This window comes from Lissotriton vulgaris, chromosome 4_1 (assembly GCF_964263255.1).
Source record: "Lissotriton vulgaris chromosome 4_1, aLisVul1.2, whole genome shotgun sequence".
Classification (NCBI taxonomy): domain Eukaryota; kingdom Metazoa; phylum Chordata; class Amphibia; order Caudata; family Salamandridae; genus Lissotriton; species Lissotriton vulgaris.
Genome location: NC_141691.1, coordinates 1,302,186,575 through 1,302,209,000, shown reverse-complemented (window position 1 = coordinate 1,302,209,000; position 22,426 = coordinate 1,302,186,575). Strand labels below are relative to the sequence as shown.

The window sequence follows — 22,426 nt, the reverse complement described above, 5'->3', positions numbered from 1 at the left end:
ATGAATGTAAACAGCTGAATATAAGCTTTCCAACTATCCCGGGTTAACAATCGGTAGCACTTCATCATCTGCTATTTCTTCAATAGTATGCTATATATTTATTGAGCCTATTAGTTTAGTCTTTAGAGCATAAAGTTAACAATGCCAAGAACATACTTTCAATCAGTCTCTAAGCCAATACTTGATGCTCCTTTAATGTTGAAAATAGATGTATTTTCTTCAGTATCATTTGTATGTCTATATTTCCTTCGAGGGGAAGCTGACACAATGATTAGATGAATCAATTGCATATAGGTGATGAATTGTTATTTATTGCTAAAACACATGGAAAAAACATTATTGGCTCTAAGTTCTAACACTAAGTATGAAAATCTCTTTTGTATTGTAATTTTTCTAAAGTCATATTAGTTTCTTCATGTTGATATTATATATTTATAACGTCATGGTAAACCTCCGAAATTAAGCTTTCCAAATCTCCCGGGTTAACTATCATTAGCACTTCTTCATATGCTGGACTTCCAGGAATTTGTGCAGACCGGCCTGTTAGCTCAGATGGTTAGAGCGTGGTGCTAATAACGCCAAGGTCACAGGGTCGATCCCTGTACAGGCCAAGTTTAATTGTTTGAAAAAAGATTAATTTTTCTTGTGTCTCATTTTTGACTGTTTATCACCTTGGATCAAACGATGCTTGAAGGATTGGATGAATACATTTGATATAGTTGTAGAATTAATCATTATTCTGAAAGCTCCTGGAATATCTATTAATGGTTCTAAGTTCTAACACCAAGTAACTAAATCTCTTATTTATTGCTATTTATTGAGGTCATTTTTGTTTTGTCTTGTTGATGAAATATGAAAATAGTATGAATGTAAACAGCTGAATATAAGCTTTCCAACTATCCCGGGTTAACAATCAGTAGCACTTCATCATCTGCTATTTCTTCAATAGTATGCTATATATTTAGTGAGCCTATTAGTTTAGTCTTTAGAGCATAAAGTTAAAAATGCCAAGGACATACTTTCAATCCGTCTCCAAGCCAATACTTGATGCTCCTTTAATGTTGAAAATAGATGTATTTTCTTTTGTATCATGTGTATCTCTATATTTCCTTTGAGGGGAAGCTGATAGAATGATTAAATGAATCAATTGCATATAGGTGATGAATTGTTATTTATTGCTAAAACACATGGAAAAAACCTTAATGGTTCTAAGTTCTAACACTAAGTATGAAAATCTCTTTTGTATTGTAATTTTTTTAAAGTCATATAAGTTTCTTCATGTTGATATTATATATTTATAACTTCATGGTAAACCTCTGAAATTAAGCTTTCCAAATCTCCCGGGTTAACTATCATTAGCACTTCTTCATATGCTGGACTTCCAGTAATTTGTCCAAAATGGCCTGTTAGCTCAGATGGTTAGAGCATGGTGCTAATAACGCCAAGGTCACAGGTTCGATCCCTGTACAGGCCAAGTTTAATTGTTTGTAAAAAGATTAATTTTTCTTGTGTCTCATTTTTGACTGTTTATCACCTTGGATCAAATGCTGCTTGAAGGATTGGATGAATACATTTGATATAGTTGTAGAATTAATTATTATTCTGAAAGCTCCTGGAATATCTATTAATGGTTCTAAGTTCTAACGCCAAGTAACTAAATCTCTTATTTATTGCAATTCATTGAGGTCATTTTTGTTTTGTCTTGTTGATGAAATATAAAGATAGTATGAATGTAAACAGCTGAATATAAGCTTTCCAACTATCCCGGGTTAACAATCGGTAGAACTTCATCATCTGCTATTTCTTCAATGGTATGCTATATATTTATTGAGCCTATTAGTTTAGTCTTTAGAGCATAATGTTAAAAATGCCAAGGACATACTTTCAATCAGTCTCCAAGCCAATACTTGATGCTCCTTTAATGTTGAAAATAGATGTATTTTCTTCTGTATCATGTGTATGTCTATATTTCCTTTGAGGGGAAGCAGATAGAATGATTAGATGATTCAATTGCATATAGGTGATGAATTGTTATTTATTGCTAAAACACATGGAAAAACATTAATGGTTCTAAGTTCTAACACTAAGTATGAAAATGTCTTTTGTATTGTAATTTTTTTAAAGTCATATTAGTTTCTTCATGTTGATATTGTATATTTATAACTTCATGGTAAACCTCTGAAATTAAGCTTTCCAAATCTCCCGGGTTAACTATCATTAGCACTTCTTCATATGCTGGACTTCCAGGATTATGTGCAAAACGGCCTGTTAGCTCAGATGGTTAGAGCGAGGGGCTAATAACGCCAAGGTCACAGGTTCGATCCCTGTACAGGCCAAGTTTATTTGTTTGTAAAAAGATACATTTTTCTTGTGTCTCATTTTTGACTGTTTATCACCTTGGATCAAAAGCTACTTGAAGGATTGGATGAATACATTTGATATAGTTGTAGAATTAATTATTATTCTGAAAGCTCCTGGAATATCTATAATTGGTTCTAAGTTCTAACGCCAAGTAACTAAATCTCTTATTTATTGCAATTTATTGAGGTCATTTTTGTTTTGTCTTGTTGATGAAATATAAAGATAGTATGAATGTAAACAGCTGAATATAAGCTTTCCAACTATCCCGGGTTAACAATCAGTAGCACTTCATCATCTGCTATTTCTTCAATAGTATGCTATATATTTAGTGAGCCTATTAGTTTAGTCTTTAGAGCATAAAGTTAAAAATGCCAAAGACATACTTTCAATCCGTCTCCAAGCCAATACTTGATGCTCCTTTAATGTTGAAAATAGATGTATTTTCTTCTGTATCATGTGTATCTCTATATTTCCTTTGAGGGGAAGCTGATAGAATGATTAAATGAATCAATTGCATATAGGTGATGAATTGTTATTTATTGCTAAAACACATGGAAAAAACATTAATGGTTCTAAGTTCTAACACTAAGTATGAAAATCTCTTTTGTATTGTAATTTTTTTAAAGTCATATAAGTTTCTTCATGTTGATATTATATATTTATAACTTCATGGTAAACCTCTGAAATTAAGCTTTCCAAATCTCCCGGGTTAACTATCATTAGCACTTCTTCATATGCTGGACTTCCAGGAATTTGTGTAAAATGGCCTGTTAGCTCAGATGGTTAGAGCGTGGTGCTAATAACGCCAAGGTCACAGGTTCGATCCCTGTACAGGCCAAGTTTAATTGTTTGAAAAAAGATTAATTTTTCTTGTGTCTCATTTTTGACTGTTTATCACCTTGGATCAAATGCTGCTTGAAGGATTGGATGAATGCATTTGATATAGTTGTAGAATTAATTATTATTCTGAAAGCTCCTGGAATATCTATTAATGGTTCTAAGTTCTAACGCCAAGTAACTAAATCTCTTATTTCTTGCAATTTATTGAGGTCATTTTTGTTTTGTCTTGTTGATGAAATATAAAGATAGTATGAATGTAAACAGCTGAATATAAGCTTTCCAACTATCCCGGGTTAACAATCGGTAGCACTTCATCATCTGCTATTTCTTCAATAGTATGCTATATATTTATTGAGCCTATTAGTTTAGTCTTTAGAGCATAAAGTTAACAATGCCAAGGACATACTTTCAATCAGTCTCTAAGCCAATACTTGATGCTCCTTTAATGTTGAAAATAGATGTATTTTCTTCAGTATCATTTGTATGTCTATATTTCCTTCGAGGGGAAGCTGACACAATGATTAGATGAATCAATTGCATATAGGTGATGAATTGTTATTTATTGCTAAAACACATGGAAGAAACATTAATGGTTCTAAGTTCTAACACTAAGTATGAAAATCTCTTTTGTATTGTAATTTTTTTAAGTCATATTAGTTTCTTCATGTTGATATTATATAAGTATAACTTCATGGTAAACCTCTGAAATTAAGCTTTCCAAATCTCCCGGGTTAACTATCATTAGCACTTCTTCATATGCTGGACTTCCAGGAATTTGTGCAAAAAGGCCTGTTAGCTCAGATGGTTAGAGCGTGGTGCTAATAACGCCAAGGTCACAGGTTCGATCCCTGTACAGGCTAAGTTTAATTGTTTGTAAAAAGATTAATTTTTCTCGTGTCTCATTTTTGACTGTTTATCACCTTGGATCAATCAATCAATCAATCAGTGACACTTATAGAGCGCGCTACATACCCGTAGGGTCTCAAGGCGCTGGGGGGAGGGGTGTGCCGCTACTGCTCGAACAGCCAGGTCTTCAGCTTCTTCCTGAAGGAGAGGTGGTCTTGGGTCAGGCGCAGGTCGGTCGGGAGGGAGTTCCAGGTCTTGGCGGCCAGGTAGGAGAAGGACCTTCCTCCTGTAGTCGCTCTTCGGATGCGGGGGACGGCGGCGAGGGCGTGGTTGGCTGATCGGAGGTGGCGTTTGGGAGCGTAGAAGTTGATCCGGCTGTTGAGGTAGCTCGGGCCTTGGTCGTGTAGGGCTTTGTGTGCGTGGGTGAGGAGGCGGAAGGTGATTCTTTTGTAGACGGGGAGCCAGTGAAGGTCTCTCAGATGTCTGGTGATGTGGCTGGTTCGTGGGATGTCGAGGATGAGTCTGGCTGAGGCGTTCTGGATCCGCTGGAGTCTCTTCTGGAGCTTGGCGGTGGTACCGGCGTAGAGGGCGTTGCCGTAGTCCAGTCGGCTGGTGACGAGGGCCTGGGTGAACGTCTTCCTGGTCTCGGTGGGGATCCACCAGAAGATCTTCCGTAGCATGCGTAGGGTGTTGAAGCACGCCGAGGAGACGTGGTTGACTTGCCTGGTCATGGAGAGGGAGGAGTCCAGGATGAAGCCCAGGTTGCGTGCATAGTCTGTGGGTTTGGGTGCGGTGCCCAGGGCAGGAGGCCACCAGGAGTCGTCCCAGGCGGAGGGTGAGGAGCCCAGGATGAGGACCTCCGTCTTGTTCGAGTTCAGTTTCAGGCAGCTGGTCGTCATCCACTCGGCTACCTCTTTCATCCCTTCGTGCAGGTTGGCTCTGGCGTAGGCGGGGTCGTTGGTCAGGGAGACACTTGAAGCTACTTGAAGGATTGGATGAATACATTTGATATAGTTGTAGAATTAATTATTATTCTGAAAGCTCCTGGAATATCTATGATTGGTTCTAAGTTCTAACGCCAAGTAACTAAATCTCTTATTTATTGCAATTTATTGAGGTCATTTTTGTTTTGTTTTGTTGTCGAAATATAAAGATAGTATGAATGTAAACAGCTGAATATAAGCTTTCCAACTATCCCGGGTTAACAATCAGTAGCACTTCATCATCTGCTATTTCTTCAATAGTATGCTATATATTTAGTGAGCCTATTAGTTTAGTCTTTAGAGCATAAAGTTAAAAATGCCAAGGACATACTTTCAATCAGTCTCCAAGCCAATAAGTGATGCTCCTTTAATGTTGAAAATAGATGTATTTTCTTCTGTATAATGTGTATGTCTATATTTCCTTTGAGGGGAAGCTGATAGAATGATTAGATGAATCAATTGCATATAGGTGATGAATTGTTATTTATTGCTAAAACACATGGAAAAAACATTAATGGTTCTAAGTTCTAACACTAAGTATGAAAATCTCTTTTGTATTGTAATTTTTCTAAAGTCATATTAGTTTCTTCATGTTGATAATTTATATTTATAACTTCATGGTACACCTCCGAAATTAAGCTTTCCAAATCTCCCGGGTTAACTGTCATTAGCACTTCTTCATATGCTGGACTTCCAGGAATTTGTGCAAAATGGCCTGTTAGCTCAGATGGTTAGAGCGTGGTGCTAATAACGCCAAGGTCACAGGTTCGATCCCTGTACAGGCCAAGTTTAATTGTTTGAAAAAAGATTAATTTTTCTTGTGTCTCATTTTTGACTGTTTATCACCTTGGATCAAACGCTGCTTGAAGGATTGGATGAATGCATTTGATATAGTTGTAGAATTAATTATTATTATGAAAGCTCCTGGAATATCTATTAATGGTTCTAAGTTCTAACGCCAAGTAACTAAATCTCTTATTTATTGCAATTTATTGAGGTCATTTTTGTTTTGTCTTGTTGATGAAATATAAAGATAGTATGAATGTAAACAGCTGAATATAAGCTTTCCAACTATCCCGGGTTAACAATCGGTAGCACTTCATCATCTGCTATTTCTTCAATAGTATGCTATATATTTATTGAGCCTATTAGTTTAGTCTTTAGAGCATAAAGTTAACAATGCCAAGAACATACTTTCAATCAGTCTCTAAGCCAATACTTGATGCTCCTTTAATGTTGAAAATAGATGTATTTTCTTCAGTATCATTTGTATGTCTATATTTCCTTCGAGGGGAAGCTGACACAATGATTAGATGAATCAATTGCATATAGGTGATGAATTGTTATTTATTGCTAAAACACATGGAAAAAACATTAATGGCTCTAAGTTCTAACACTAAGTATGAAAATCTCTTTTGTATTGTAATTTTTCTAAAGTCATATTAGTTTCTTCATGTTGATATTATATATTTATAACGTCATGGTAAACCTCCGAAATTAAGCTTTCCAAATCTCCCGGGTTAACTATCATTAGCACTTCTTCATATGCTGGACTTCCAGGAATTTGTGCAGACCGGCCTGTTAGCTCAGATGGTTAGAGCGTGGTGCTAATAACGCCAAGGTCACAGGGTCGATCCCTGTACAGGCCAAGTTTAATTGTTTGAAAAAAGATTAATTTTTCTTGTGTCTCATTTTTGACTGTTTATCACCTTGGATCAAACGATGCTTGAAGGATTGGATGAATACATTTGATATAGTTGTAGAATTAATCATTATTCTGAAAGCTCCTGGAATATCTATTAATGGTTCTAAGTTCTAACACCAAGTAACTAAATCTCTTATTTATTGCAATTTATTGAGGTCATTTTTGTTTTGTCTTGTTGATGAAATATAAAGATAGTATGAATGTAAACAGCTGAATATAAGCTTTCCAACTATCCCGGGTTAACAATCGGTAGCACTTCATCATCTGCTATTTCTTCAATAGTATGCTATGTATTTATTGAGCCTATTAGTTTAGTCTGTAGAGCATAAAATTAAAAATGCCAAGGACATACTTTCAATCAGTCTCCAAGCCAATACTTGATGCTCCTTTAATGTTGAAAATAGATGTATTTTCTGCTGTATAATGTGTATGTCTATATTTCCTTTGAGGGGAAGCTGATAGAATGATTAGATGAATCAATTGCATATAGGTGATGAATTGTTATTTATTGCTAAAACACATGGAAAAAACATTAATGGCTCTAAGTTCTAACACTAAGTATGAAAATCTCTTTTGTATTGTAATTTTTCTAAAGTCATATTAGTTTCTTCATGTTGATAATTTATATTTATAACTTCATGGTACACCTCTGAAATTAAGCTTTCCAAATCTCCCGGGTTAACTATCATTGGCACTTCTTCATATGCTGGACTTCCAGGAATTTGTGCAAAACGGCCTGTTAGCTCAGATGGTTAGAGCGTGGGGCTAATAACGCCAAGGTCACAGGTTCGATCCCTGTACAGGCCAAGTTTAATTGTTTGAAAAAAGATTAATTTTTCTTGTGTCTCATTTTTGACTGTTTATCACCTTGGATCAAACGCTGCTTGAAGGATTGGATGAATGCATTTGATATAGTTGTAGAATTAATTATTATTCTGAAAGCTCCTGGAATATCTATTAATGGTTCTAAGTTCTAATGCCAAGTAACTAAATCTCTTATTTATTGCAATTTATTGAGGTCATTTTTGTTTTGTCTTGTTGATGAAATATAAATATAGTATGAATGTAAACAGCTGAATATAAGCTTTCCAACTATCCCGGGTTAACAATCAGTAGCACTTCATCATCTGCTATTTCTTCAATAGTATGCTATATATTTATTGAGCCTATTAGTTTAGTCTTTAGAGCATAAAGTTAACAATGCCAAGAACATACTTTCAATCAGTCTCTAAGCCAATACTTGATGCTCCTTTAATGTTGAAAATAGATGTATTTTCTTCAGTATCATTTGTATGTCTATATTTCCTTCTGGGGGGAAGCTGACACAATGATTAGATGAATCAATTGCATATAGGTGATGAATTGTTATTTATTGCTAAAACACATGGAAAAAACATTAATGGCTCTAAGTTCTAACACTAAGTATGAAAATCTTTTTTGTATTGTAATTCTTCTAAAGTCATATTAGTTTCTTCATGTTGATATTATATATTTATAACTTCATGGTAAACCTCCGAAATTAAGCTTTCAAATCTCCCGGGTTAACTATCATTAGCACTTCTTCATATGCTGGACTTCCAGGGATTTGTGCAGACCGGCCTGTTAGCTCAGATGGTTAGAGCGTGGTGCTAATAACGCCAAGGTCACAGGTTCGATCCCTGTACAGGCCAAGTTTACTTCTTTGAAAAAAGATTAATTTTTCTTGTGTCTCTTTTTTGACTGTTTATCACCTTGGATCAAACGATGCTTGAAGGATTGGATGAATACATTTGATATAGTTGTAGAATTAATTATTATTCTGAAAGCTCCTGGAATATCTATTAATGGTTCTAATTCTAACACCAAGTTACTAAATCTCTTATTTATTGCAATTTATTGAGGTCATTTTTGTTTTGTCTTGTTGATGAAATATAAATATAGTATGAATGTAAACAGCTGAATATAAGCTTTCCAACTATCCCGGGTTAACAATCGGTAGCACTTCATCATCTGCTATTTCTTCAATAGTATGCTATATATTTAGTGAGCCTATTAGTTTAGTCTTCAGAGCATAAAGTTAAAAATGCCAAGGACATACTTTCAATCCGTCTCCAAGCCAATACTTGATGCTCCTTTAATGTTGAAAATAGATGTATTTTCTTCTGTATCATGTGTATCTCTATATTTCCTTTGAGGGGAAGCTGATAGAATGATTAAATGAATCAATTGCATATAGGTGATGAATTGTTATTTATTGCTAAAACACATGGAAAAAACATTAATGGTTCTAAGTTCTAACACTAAGTATGAAAATATCTTTTGTATTGTAAAATTTTTTAAAGTCATATAAGTTTCTTCATGTTGATATTATATATTTATAACTTCGTGGTAAACCTCTGAAATTAAGCTTTCCAAATCTCCCGGGTTAACTATCATTAGCACTTCTTCATATGCTGGACTTCCAGTGATTTTTGCGAAATGGCCTGTTAGCTCAGATGGTTAGAGCGTGGTGCTAATAACGCCAAGGTCACAGGTTCGATCCCTGTACAGGCCAAGTTTAATTGTTTGTAAAAGAAAAAATTTTCTTGTGTCTTATTTTTGACTGTTTATCACCTTGGATCAAACGCTGCTTGAAGGATTGGATGAATACATTTGATATAGTTGTAGAATTAATTATTATTCTGAAAGCTCCTGAAATATCTATTAATGGTTCTAAGTTCTAACGCCAAGTAACTAAATCTCTTATTTATTGCAATTTATTGAGTTCATTTTTGTTTTGTCTTGTTGATGAAATATAAATATAGTATGAATGTAAACAGCTGAATATAAGCTTTCCAAACTATCCCGGGTTAACTATCATTAGCACTTCTTCATATGCTGGACTTCCAGGAACTTGTGCAAAACGGCCTGTTAGCTCAGATGGTTAGAGCGTGGTGCTAATAACGCCAAGGTCACAGGTTCGATCCCTGTACAGGCTAAGTTTAATTGTTTGTAAAAAGATTAATTTTTCTCGTGTCTCATTTTTGACTGTTTATCACCTTGGATCAATCAATCAATCAATCAGTGACACTTATAGAGCGCGCTACATACCCCTAGGGTCTCAAGGCGCTGGGGGGAGGGGGGTGCCGCTACTGCTCGAACAGCCAGGTCTTCAGCTTCTTCCTGAAGGAGAGGTGGTCTTGGGTCAGGCGCAGGTCGGTCGGGAGGGAGTTCCAGGTCTTGGCGGCCAGGTAGGAGAAGGACCTTCCTCCTGTAGTCGCTCTTCGGATGCGGGGGACGGCGGCGAGGGCGTGGTTGGCTGATCGGAGGTGGCGTTTGGGAGCGTAGAAGTTGATCCGGCTGTTGATGTAGCTCGGGCCTTGGTCGTGTAGGGCTTTGTGTGCGTGGGTGAGGAGGCGGAAGGTGATTCTTTTGTTGACGGGGAGCCAGTGAAGGTCTCTCAGATGTCTGGTGATGTGGCTGGTTCGTGGGATGTCGAGGATGAGTCTGGCTGAGGCGTTCTGGATCCGCTGGAGTCTCTTCTGGAGCTTGGCGGTGGTACCGGCGTAGAGGGCGTTGCCGTAGTCCAGTCGGCTGGTGACGAGGGCCTGGGTGACGGTCTTCCTGGTCTCGGTGGGGATCCACCAGAAGATCTTCCGTAGCATGCGTAGGGTGTTGAAGCACGCCGAGGAGACGTGGTTGACTTGCCTGGTCATGGAGAGGGAGGAGTCCAGGATGAAGCCCAGGTTGCGTGCATGGTCTGTGGGTTTGGGTGCGGTGCCCAGGGCAGGAGGCCACCAGGAGTCGTCCCAGGCGGAGGGTGAGGAGCCCAGGATGAGGACCTCCGTCTTGTTCGAGTTCAGTTTCAGGCAGCTGGTCGTCATCCACTCGGCTACCTCTTTCATCCCTTCGTGCAGGTTGGCTCTGGCGTAGGCGGGGTCGTTGGTCAGGGAGACACTTGAAGCTACTTGAAGGATTGGATGAATACATTTGATATAGTTGTAGAATTAATTATTATTCTGAAAGCTCCTGGAATATCTATGATTGGTTCTAAGTTCTAACGCCAAGTAACTAAATCTCTTATTTATTGCAATTTATTGAGGTCATTTTTGTTTTGTTTTGTTGTCGAAATATAAAGATAGTATGAATGTAAACAGCTGAATATAAGCTTTCCAACTATCCCGGGTTAACAATCAGTAGCACTTCATCATCTGCTATTTCTTCAATAGTATGCTATATATTTAGTGAGCCTATTAGTTTAGTCTTTAGAGCATAAAGTTAAAAATGCCAGGGACATACTTTCAATCAGCCTCCAAGCCAATACTTGATGCTCCTTTAATGTTGAAAATAGATGTATTTTCTTCTGTATCATGTGTATCTCTATATTTCCTTTGAGGGGAAGCTGATAGAATGATTAGATGAATCAATTGCATATAGGTGATGAATTGTTATTTATTGCTAAAACACATGGAAAAAACATTAATGGCTCTAAGTTCTAACACTAAGTATGAAAATCTCTTTTGTATTGTAATTTTTCTAAAGTCATATTAGTTTCTTCATGTTGATATTATATATTTATAACTTCATGGTAAACCTCCGAAATTAAGCTTTCCAAATCTCCCGGGTTAACTATCATTAGCACTTCTTCATATGCTGGACTTCCAGAAATTTGTGCAAAATGGCCTGTTAGCTCAGATGGTTAGAGCGTGGTGCTAATAACACCAAGGTCACAGGTTCGATCCCTGTAAAGGCCAAGTTTAATTGTTTGAAAAAAGATTAATTTTTCTTGTGTCTCATTTTTGACTGTTTATCACCTTGGATCAAACGCTGCTTGAAGGATTGGATGAATGCATTTGATATAGTTGTAGAATTATTTATTATTATGAAAGCTCCTGGAATATCTATTAATGGTTCTAAGTTCTAACGCCAAGTAACTAAATCTCTTATTTATTGCAATTTATTGAGGTCATTTTTGTTTTGTCTTGTTGATGAAATATAAAGATAGTATGAATGTAAACAGCTGAATATAAGCTTTCCAACTATCCCGGGTTAACAATCGGTAGCACTTCATCATCTGCTATTTCTTCAATAGTATGCTATGTATTTATTGAGCCTATTAGTTTAGTCTGTAGAGCATAAAATTAAAAATGCCAAGGACATACTTTCAATCAGTCTCCAAGCCAATACTTGATGCTCCTTTAATGTTGAAAATAGATGTATTTTCTTCTGTATAATGTGTATGTCTATATTTCCTTTGAGGGGAAGCTGATAGAATGATTAGATGAATCAATTGCATATAGGTGATGAATTGTTATTTATTGCTAAAACACATGGAAAAAACATTAATGGCTCTAAGTTCTAACACTAAGTATGAAAATTTCTTTTGTATTGTAATTTTTCTAAAGTCATATTAGTTTCTTCATGTTGATAATTTATATTTATAACTTCATGGTACACCTCTGAAATTAAGCTTTCCAAATCTCCCGGGTTAACTATCATTAGCACTTCTTCATATGCTGGACTTCCAGGAATTTGTGCAAAACGGCCTGTTAGCTCAGATGGTTAGAGCGTGGTGCTAATAGCGCCAAGGTCACAGGTTCGATCCCTGTACAGGCCAAGTTTAATTGTTTGAAAAAAGATTAATTTTTCTTGTGTCTCATTTTTGACTGTTTATCACCTTGGATCAAACGCTGCTTGAAGGATTGGATGAATGCATTTGTTGTAGAATTAATTATTATTCTGAAAGCTCCTGGAATATCTATTAATGGTTCTAAGTTCTAACGCCAAGTAACTAAATCTCTTATTTATTGCAATTTATTGAGGTCATTTTTGTTTTGTCTTGTTGATGAAATATAAATATAGTATGAATGTAAACAGCTGAATATAAGCTTTCCAACTATCCCGGGTTAACAATCAGTAGCACTTCATCATCTGCTATTTCTTCAATAGTATGCTATATATTTATTGAGCCTATTAGTTTAGTCTTTAGAGCATAAAGTTAACAATGCCAAGAACATACTTTCAATCAGTCTCTAAGCCAATACTTGATGCTCCTTTAATGTTGAAAATAGATGTATTTTCTTCAGTATCATTTGTATGTCTATATTTCCTTCTGGGGGGAAGCTGACACAATGATTAGATGAATCAATTGCATATAGGTGATGAATTGTTATTTATTGCTAAAACACATGGAAAAAACATTAATGGCTCTAAGTTCTAACACTAAGTATGAAAATCTTTTTTGTATTGTAATTCTTCTAAAGTCATATTAGTTTCTTCATGTTGATATTATATATTTATAACTTCATGGTAAACCTCCTAAATTAAGCTTTCAAATCTCCCGGGTTAACTATCATTAGCACTTCTTCATATGCTGGACTTCCAGGGATTTGTGCAGACCGGCCTGTTAGCTCAGATGGTTAGAGCGTGGTGCTAATAACGCCAAGGTCACAGGTTCGATCCCTGTACAGGCCAAGTTTAATTGTTTGAAAAAGATTAATTTTTCTTGTGTCTCTTTTTTGACTGTTTATCACCTTGTATCAAACGATGCTTGAAGGATTGGATGAATACATTTGATATAGTTGTAGAATTAATTATTATTCTGAAAGCTCCTGGAATATCTATTAATGGTTCTAATTCTAACACCAAGTTACTAAATCTCTTATTTATTGCAATTTATTGAGGTCATTTTTGTTTTGTCTTGTTGATGAAATATAAATATAGTATGAATGTAAACAGCTGAATATAAGCTTTCCAACTATCCCGGGTTAACAATCGGTAGCACTTCATCATCTGCTATTTCTTCAATAGTATGCTATATATTTAGTGAGCCTATTAGTTTAGTCTTCAGACACTCTACGGAGTCCGTAGTACTTTCGGTCCTTGACAACCTCAGGGAGGGTATGGATACTAACCAACCGCAGGCCTTAGTCCTCCTCGATCTCTCAGCCGCTTTTGACACGGTGGATCATTCCATCCTGCTCTCCCGTGTCGGGGCGGCGGGGATCGAGGGCACGGCTCTGGTCTGGCTATCCTCCTTCCTGAGGGACCGCACCCAGGCTGTCCGCCTGGGTGACTTCACTGTGGACTTCCGTAATGTTCAGTGCGGGGTTCCCCAAGGCTCCTCCCTTTCCCCCCTCCTATTCAACCTATACATCTCCCCTCTTATTTTTTCACTGCAACAAATGGAGGTCGCCGTATTTAATTATGCGGACGACCTCCAGCTTGTCTTTAACCTCTCTTCTTCCCCTGACTCTGCTCTCAACCTTCAAACCATTATGATCCATATCCGGGACTGGATGAACCACAATCATCTCAAACTCAACCCAGATAAAACAGAGCTGGTGTTGACGGGTGGTTCATCCAGCCCCTGGTCTCCCATCTTTTGGCCCCCTTCCCTTGGTCCTCCCCCTGTCCCCTCAACCTCAGTAAAAACTCTTGGCATCAAGCTCAATTCCCAACTCGCCCTTCACTCCCAGGTTAGCTCTGTGGTTTCCTCTTCCTTTCTGGCACTGCGCACCATACGCAAGGTGTCCCGTTTTTTTTCATTTGATGCACTTAAATTGATTACCCTTGCCATGGTCGTGTCTCGCCTGGATTACGGCAACGCCCTATATGCAGGTATTCCTGCATATAGTCTTCGGCGGCTGCAGCAGGTCCAAAACCAGGCGGCGCGCCTGGTGTTTAAACTCCCTAAATCCCACCATGTCACTCCCCTTTTGAAATCCCTACACTGGCTCCCGGTCTGTGCCCGTGTCCAGTTCAAGCTTGCTTCTATCACTTTTCAAGCTCGACTGTCACGGCCCCGGCTTTCATTTCATCTGAAATTATCCCCTACGTTCCCGCCAGGGAACTGCGGTCTTCTACCCTATCTCTTCTTACGGTTCCACGGTTCCGGAGGAAGAAATGGGGAGGCTCTAAGTTCGCGACCCTCGCCCCGATTTTCTGGAACTCACTGCCTCTTGAGCTCAGAACCTCCACCTCGTACCTATTGTTCCGGAAACAGCTCAAGGCACATCTTTTTGCAAAATTCCTCAACTAATCCCCCCTGCTTCTCCCCTCATGTTTAGCTCTCTGTCAGTCTAGCACCATGAAACCGCTGGTGTACGTGCGCTGTATAAATATTTTTAAATAGAAATAGAAATAGAAATAGAAATAAAGTTAAAAATGCCAAGGACATACTTTCAATCCGTCTCCAAGCCAATACTTGATGCTCCTTTAATGTTGAAAATAGATGTATTTTCTTCTGTATCATGTGTATCTCTATATTTCCTTTGAGGGGAAGCTGATAGGATGATTAAATGAATCAATTGCATATAGGTGATGAATTGTTAATTATTGCTAAAACACATGGAAAAAACATTAATGGTTCTAAGTTCTAACACTAAGTATGAAAATATCTTTTGTATTGTAAAATTTTTTAAAGTCATATAAGTTTCTTCATGTTGATATTATATATTTATAACTTCATGGTAAACCTCTGAAATTAAGCTTTCCAAATCTCCCGGGTTAACTATCATTAGCACTTCTTCATATGCTGGACTTCCTGTAATTTGTGCAAAATGGCCTGTTAGCTCAGATGGTTAGAGCGTGGTGCTAATAACGCCAAGGTCACAGGTTCGATCCCTGTACAGGCCAAGTTTAATTGTTTGTAAAAAGATAAATTTTTCTTGTGTCTTATTTTTGACTGTTTATCACCTTGGATCAAACGCTGCTTGAAGGATTGGATGAATACATTTGATATAGTTGTAGAATTAATTATTATTCTGAAAGCTCCTGAAATATCTATTAATGGTTCTAAGTTCTAACGCCAAGTAACTAAATCTCTTATTTATTGCAATTTATTGAGGTCATTTTTGTTTTGTCTTGTTGATGAAATATAAATATAGTATGAATGTAAACAGCTGAATATAAGCTTCCCAACTATCCCGGGTTAACAATCGGTAGCACTTCATCATCTGCTATTTCTTCTAAAGTATGCTATATATTTATTGAGCCTATTAGTTTAGTCTTTAGAGCATAAAGTTAACAATGCCAAGAACATACTTTCAATCAGTCTCTAAGCCAATACTTGATGCTCCTTTAATGTTGACAATAGATGTATTTTCTTCAGTATCATTTGTATGTCTATATTTCCTTCGGGGGGGAAGCTGACACAATGATTAGATGAATCAATTGCATATAGGTGATGAATTGTTATTTATTGCTAAAACACATGGAAAAAACATTAATGGCTCTAAGTTCTAACACTAAGTATGAAAATCTTTTTTGTATTGTAATTCTTCTAAAGTCATATTAGTTTCTTCATGTTGATATTATATATTTATAACTTCATGGTAAACCTCCGAAATTAAGCTTTCAAATCTCCCGGGTTAACTATCATTAGCACTTCTTCATATGCTGGACTTCCAGGGATTTGTGCGGACCGGCCTGTTAGCTCAGATGGTTAGAGCGTGGTGCTAATAACGCCAAGGTCACAGGTTCGATCCCTGTACAGGCCAAGTTTAATTGTTTGAAAAAAAAATAATTTTTCTTGTGTCTCTTTTTTGACTGTTTATCACCTTGGATCAAACGATGCTTGAAGGATTGGATGAATACATTTGATATAGTTGTAGAATTAATTATTATTCTGAAAGCTCCTGGAATATCTAATAATGGTTCTAATTCTAACACCAAGTTACTAAATCTCTTATTTATTGCAATTTATTGAGGTCATTTTTGTTTTGTCGATGAAATATAAAAATAGTATGAATGTAAACAGCTGAATATAAGCTTTCCAACTATCCCGGGTTAACAATCAGTAGCACTTCTTCATCTGCCATTTCTTCAATAGTATGCTATATATTTAGTGAGCCTATTAGTTTAGTCTTCAGAGCATAAAGTTAAAAATGCCAAGGACATACTTTCAATCCGTCTCCAAGCCAATACTTGATGCTCCTTTAATGTTGAAAATAGATGTATTTTCTTCTGTATCATGTGTATCTCTATATTTCCTTTGAGGGGAAGCTGATAGAATGATTAAATGAATCAATTGCATATAGGTGATGAATTGTTATTTATTGCTAAAACACATGGAAAAAACATTAATGGTTCTAAGTTCTAACACTAAGTATGAAAATATCTTTTGTATTGTAAATTTTTTTAAAGTCATATAAGTTTCTTCATGTTGATATTATATATTTATAACTTCATGGTAAACCTCTGAAATTAAGCTTTCCAAATCTCCCGGGTTAACTATCATTAGCACTTCTTCATATGCTGGACTTCCAGTAATTTGTGCAAAATGGCCTGTTAGCTCAGATGGTTAGAGCGTGGTGCTAATAACGCCAAGGTCACAGGTTCGATCCCTGTACAGGCCAAGTTTAATTGTTTGTAAAAAGATACATTTTTCTTGTGTCTCATTTTTGACTGTTTATCACCTTGGATCAAACGCTGCTTGAAGGATTGGATGAATGCATTTGATATAGTTGTAGAATTAATTATTATTCTGAAAGCTCCTGGAATATCTATTAATGGTTCTAAGTTCTAACGCCAAGTAACTAAATCTCTTATTTATTGCAATTTATTGAGGTCATTTTTGTTTTGTCTTGTTGATGAAATATAAATATAGTATGAATGTAAACAGCTGAATATAAGCTTTCCAACTATCCCGGGTTAACAATCGGTAGCACTTCATCCTCTGCTATTTCTTCAATAGTATGCTATATATTTATTGAGCCTATTAGTTTAGTCTTTAGAGCATAAAGTTAACAATGCCAAGAACATACTTTCAATCAGTCTCTAAGCCAATACTTGATGCTCCTTTAATGTTGAAAATAGATGTATTTTCTTCAGTATCATTTGTATGTCTGTATTTCCTTCTGGGGGGAAGCTGACACAATGATTAGATGAATCAATTGCATATAGGTGATGAATTGTTATTTATTGCAAAAACACATGGAAAAAACATTAATGGCTCTAAGTTCTAACACTAAGTATGAAAATCTTTTTTGTATTGTAATTCTTCTAAAGTCATATTAGTTTCTTCATGTTGATATTATATATTTATAACTTCATGGTAAACCTCCGAAATTAAGCTTTCAAATCTCCCGGGTTAACTATCATTAGCACTTCTTCATATGCTGGACTTCCAGGGATTTGTGCAGACCGGCCTGTTAGCTCAGATGGTTAGAGCGTGGTGCTAATAACGCCAAGGTCACAGGTTCGATCCCTGTACAGGCCAAGTTTAATTGTTTGAAAAAAGATTAATTTTTCTTGTGTCTCTTTTTTGACTGTTTATCACCTTGGATCAAACGATGCTTGAAGGATTGGATGAATACATTTGATATAGTTGTAGAATTAATTATTATTCTGAAAGCTCCTGGAATATCTATTAATGGTTCTAATTCTAACACCAAGTTACTAAATCTCTTATTTATTGCAATTTATTGAGGTCATTTTTGTTTTGTCTTGTTGATGAAATATAAATATAGTATGAATGTAAACAGCTGAATATAAGCTTTCCAACTATCCCGGGTTAACAATCGGTAGCACTTCATCATCTGCTATTTCTTCAATAGTATGCTATATATTTAGTGAGCCTATTAGTTTAGTCTTCAGAGCATAAAGTTAAAAATGCCAAGGACATACTTTCAATCCGTCTCCAAGCCAATACTTGATGCTCCTTTAATGTTGAAAATAGATGTATTTTCTTCTGTATCATGTGTATCTCTATATTTCCTTTGAGGGGAAGCTGATAGAATGATTAAATGAATCAATTGCATATAGGTGATGAATTGTTATTTATTGCTAAAACAAATGGAAAAAACATTAATGGTTCTAAGTTCTAACACTAAGTATGAAAATATCTTTTGTATTGTAAATTTTTTTAAAGTCATATAAGTTTCTTCATGTTGATATTATATATTTATAACTTCATGGTAAACCTCTGAAATTAAGCTTTCCAAATCTCCCGGGTTAACTATCATTAGCACTTCTTCATATGCTGGACTTCCAGTAATTTGTGCAAACTGGCCTGTTAGCTCAGATGGTTAGAGCGTGGTGCTAATAACGCCAAGGTCACAGGTTCGATCCCTGTACAGGCCAAGTTTAATTGTTTGTAAAAAGATAAATTTTTCTTGTGTCTTATTTTTGACTGTTTATCACCTTGGATCAAACGCTGCTTGAAGGATTGGATGAATACATTTGATATAGTTGTGGAATTAATTATTATTCTGAAAGCTCCTGAAATATCTATTAATGGTTCTAAGTTCTAACGCCAAGTAACTAAATCTCTTATTTATTGCAATTTATTGAGGTCATTTTTGTTTTGTCTTGTTGATGAAATATAAAGATAGTATGAATGTAAACAGCTGAATATAAGCTTTCCAACTATCCCGGGTTAACAATCGGTAGCACTTCATCATCTGCTATTTCTTCTAAAGTATGCTATATATTTATTGAGCCTATTAGTTTAGTCTTTAGAGCATAAAGTTAACAATGCCAAGAACATACTTTCAATCAGTCTCTAAGCCAATACTTGATGCTCCTTTAATGTTGAAAATAGATGTATTTTCTTCAGTATCATTTGTATGTCTATATTTCCTTCGGGGGGGAAGCTGACACAATGATTAGATGAATCAATTGCATATAGGTGATGAATTGTTATTTATTGCTAAAACACATGGAAAAAACATTAATGGCTCTAAGTTCTAACACTAAGTATGAAAATCTTTTTTGTATTGTAATTCTTCTAAAGTCATATTAGTTTCTTCATGTTGATATTATATATTTATATCTTCATGGTAAACCTCCGAAATTAAGCTTTCAAATCTCCCGGGTTAACTATCATTAGCACTTCTTCATATGCTGGACTTCCAGGGATTTGTGCAGACCGGCCTGTTAGCTCAGATGGTTAGAGCGTGGTGCTAATAACGCCAAGGTCACAGGTTCAATCCCTGTACAGGCCAAGTTTAATTGTTTGTAAAAAGATAAATTTTTCTTGTGTCTTATTTTTGACTGTTTATCACCTTGGATCAAACGCTGCTTGAAGGATTGGATGAATACATTTGATATAGTTGTAGAATTAATTGTTATTCTGAAAGCTCCTGAAATATCTATTAATGGTTCTAAGTTCTAACGCCAAGTAACTAAATCTCTTATTTATTGCAATTTATTGAGGTCATTTTTGTTTTGTCTTGTTGATGAAATATAAAGATAGTATGAATGTAAACAGCTGAATATAAGCTTTCCAACTATCCCGGGTTAACAATCGGTAGAACTTCATCATATGCTATTTCTTCAATAGTATGCTATGTATTTATTGAGCCTATTAGTTTAGTCTGTAGAGCATAAAGTTAAAAATGCCAAGGACATACTTTCAATCAGTCTCCAAGCCAATACTTGATGCTCCTTTAATGTTGAAAATAGATGTATTTTCTTCTGTATAATGTGTATGTCTATATTTCCTTTGAGGGGAAGCTGATAGAATGATTAGATGAATCAATTGCATATAGGTGATGAATTGTTATTTATTGCTAAAACACATGGAAAAAACATTAATGGTTCTAAGTTCTAACACTAAGTATGAAAATCTCTTTTGTATTGTAATTTTTCTAAAGTCATATTAGTTTCTTCATGTTGATAATTTATATTTATAACTTCATGGTACACCTCTGAAATTAAGCTTTCCAAATCTCCCGGGTTAACTATCATTAGCACTTCTTCATATGCTGGCATTCCAGGAGTTTGTGTAAAACGGCCTGTTAGCTCAGATGGTTAGAGCGTGGTGCTAATAACGCCAAGGTCACAGGTTCGATCCCTGTACAGGCCAAGTTTAATTGTTTGTAAAAAGATTAATTTTTCTTGTGTCTCATTTTTGACTGTTTATCACCTTGGATCAAATGCTGCTTGAAGGATTGGATGAATACATTTGATATAGTTGTAGAATTAATTATTATTCTGGAAGCTCCTGGAATATCTATTAATGGTTCTAAGTTCTAACGCCAAGTAACTAAATCTCTTATTAATTGCAATTTATTGAGGTCATTTTTGTTTTGTCTTGTTGATGAAATATAAAGATAGTATGAATGTAAACAGCTGAATATAAGCTTTCCAACTATCCCGGGTTAACAATCGGTAGCACTTCATCATCTGCTATTTCTTCAATAGTATGCTATATATTTATTGAGCCTATTAGTTTAGTCTTTAGAGCATAAAGTTAACAATGCCAAGAACATACTTTCAATCAGTCTCTAAGCCAATACTTGATGCTCCTTTAATGTTGAAAATAGATGTATTTTCTTCAGTATCATTTGTATGTCTATATTTCCTTCGAGGGGAAGCTGACACAATGATTAGATGAATCAATTGCATATAGGTGATGAATTGTTATTTATTGCTAAAACACATGGAAAAAACATTAATGGCTCTAAGTTCTAACACTAAGTATGAAAATCTCTTTTGTATTGTAATTTTTCTAAAGTCATATTAGTTTCTTCATGTTGATATTATATATTTATAACTTCATGGTAAACCTCCGAAATTAAGCTTTCCAAATCTCCCAGGTTAACTATCATTAGCACTTCTTCATATGCTGGACTTCCAGGAATTTGTGCAGACAGGCCTGTTAGCTCAGATGGTTAGAGCGTGGTGCTAATAACGCCAAGGTCACAGGTTCGATCCCTGTACAGGCCAAGTTTAATTGTTTGAAAAAAGATTAATTTTTCTTGTGTCTCATTTTTGACTGTTTATCACCTTGGATCAAACGATGCTTGAAGGATTGGATGAATACATTTGATATAGTTGTAGAATTAATTATTATTCTGAAAGCTCCTGGAATATCTATTAATGGTTCTAAGTTCTAACACCAAGTAACTAAATCTCTCATTTATTGCAATTTATTGAGGTCATTTTTGTTTTGTCTTGTTGATGAAATATAAAAATAGTATGAATGTAAACAGCTGATTATAAGCTTTCCAACTATCCCGGGTTAACAATCAGTAGCACTTCATCATCTGCTATTTCCTCAATAGTATGCTATATATTTAGTGAGCCTATTAGTTTAGTCTTCAGAGCATAAAGTTAAAAATGCCAAGGACATACATTCAATCCGTCTCCAAGCCAATACTTGATGCTCCTTTAATGTTGAAAATAGATGTATTTTCTTCTGTATCATGTGTATCTCTATATTTCCTTTGAGGGGAAGCTGATAGAATGATTAAATGAATCAATTGCATATAGGTGATGAATTGTTATTTATTGCTAAAACACATGGAAAAAACATTAATGGTTCTAAGTTCTAACACTAAGTATGAAAATCTCTTTTGTATTGTCATTTTTTTAAAGTCATATAAGTTTCTTCATGTTGATATTATATATTTATAACTTCATGGTAAACCTCTGAAATTAAGCTTTCCAAATCTCCCGGGCTAACTATCATTAGCACTTCTTCATATGCTGGACTTCCAGTAATTTGTGCAAAATGGCCTGTTAGCTCAGATGGTTAGAGCGTGGTGCTAATAACGCCAAGGTCACAGGTTCGATCCCTGTACAGTCCAAGTTTCATTGATTGTAAAAAGATAAATGTTTCTTGTCTCATTTTTGACTGTTTATCACCTTGGATCAAACGCTGCTTGAAGGATTGGATGAATACATTTGATATAGTTGTAGAATTAATTATTATTCTGAAAGCTCCTGAAATATCTATTAATGGGTCTAAGTTCTAACGCCAAGTAACTAAATCTCCTATTTATTG

General features: G+C 35.7%; 14 non-coding genes across 14 annotated transcripts; all 14 read left to right on the top strand.

Moving 5' to 3' along the window:
* The first annotated feature begins 1,400 nt into the window (after positions 1–1,400).
* On the top strand, positions 1,401–1,474 carry TRNAI-AAU (transfer RNA isoleucine (anticodon AAU)). The gene has a single exon. It is a non-coding gene; the product is annotated as a tRNA-Ile (tRNA).
* Positions 1,475–3,125: 1,651 nt separating this feature from the next.
* TRNAI-AAU (transfer RNA isoleucine (anticodon AAU)) lies at positions 3,126–3,199 on the top strand. The gene has a single exon. It is a non-coding gene; the product is annotated as a tRNA-Ile (tRNA).
* A 2,543-nt stretch (positions 3,200–5,742) lies between these two features.
* Positions 5,743–5,816, top strand: TRNAI-AAU (transfer RNA isoleucine (anticodon AAU)). The gene has a single exon. It is a non-coding gene; the product is annotated as a tRNA-Ile (tRNA).
* A 2,515-nt stretch (positions 5,817–8,331) lies between these two features.
* Positions 8,332–8,405, top strand: TRNAI-AAU (transfer RNA isoleucine (anticodon AAU)). Its single transcript has one exon. It is a non-coding gene; the product is annotated as a tRNA-Ile (tRNA).
* Positions 8,406–9,194: 789 nt separating this feature from the next.
* TRNAI-AAU (transfer RNA isoleucine (anticodon AAU)) lies at positions 9,195–9,268 on the top strand. Its single transcript has one exon. It is a non-coding gene; the product is annotated as a tRNA-Ile (tRNA).
* Positions 9,269–13,093: 3,825 nt separating this feature from the next.
* Positions 13,094–13,167, top strand: TRNAI-AAU (transfer RNA isoleucine (anticodon AAU)). Its single transcript has one exon. It is a non-coding gene; the product is annotated as a tRNA-Ile (tRNA).
* A 2,089-nt stretch (positions 13,168–15,256) lies between these two features.
* Positions 15,257–15,330, top strand: TRNAI-AAU (transfer RNA isoleucine (anticodon AAU)). Its single transcript has one exon. It is a non-coding gene; the product is annotated as a tRNA-Ile (tRNA).
* A 789-nt stretch (positions 15,331–16,119) lies between these two features.
* TRNAI-AAU (transfer RNA isoleucine (anticodon AAU)) lies at positions 16,120–16,193 on the top strand. The gene has a single exon. It is a non-coding gene; the product is annotated as a tRNA-Ile (tRNA).
* A 784-nt stretch (positions 16,194–16,977) lies between these two features.
* TRNAI-AAU (transfer RNA isoleucine (anticodon AAU)) lies at positions 16,978–17,051 on the top strand. The gene has a single exon. It is a non-coding gene; the product is annotated as a tRNA-Ile (tRNA).
* A 789-nt stretch (positions 17,052–17,840) lies between these two features.
* On the top strand, positions 17,841–17,914 carry TRNAI-AAU (transfer RNA isoleucine (anticodon AAU)). The gene has a single exon. It is a non-coding gene; the product is annotated as a tRNA-Ile (tRNA).
* Positions 17,915–18,703: 789 nt separating this feature from the next.
* Positions 18,704–18,777, top strand: TRNAI-AAU (transfer RNA isoleucine (anticodon AAU)). Its single transcript has one exon. It is a non-coding gene; the product is annotated as a tRNA-Ile (tRNA).
* A 789-nt stretch (positions 18,778–19,566) lies between these two features.
* On the top strand, positions 19,567–19,640 carry TRNAI-AAU (transfer RNA isoleucine (anticodon AAU)). The gene has a single exon. It is a non-coding gene; the product is annotated as a tRNA-Ile (tRNA).
* Positions 19,641–20,429: 789 nt separating this feature from the next.
* Positions 20,430–20,503, top strand: TRNAI-AAU (transfer RNA isoleucine (anticodon AAU)). Its single transcript has one exon. It is a non-coding gene; the product is annotated as a tRNA-Ile (tRNA).
* Positions 20,504–21,292: 789 nt separating this feature from the next.
* TRNAI-AAU (transfer RNA isoleucine (anticodon AAU)) lies at positions 21,293–21,366 on the top strand. The gene has a single exon. It is a non-coding gene; the product is annotated as a tRNA-Ile (tRNA).
* The last annotated feature ends 1,060 nt before the right edge of the window (positions 21,367–22,426 follow it).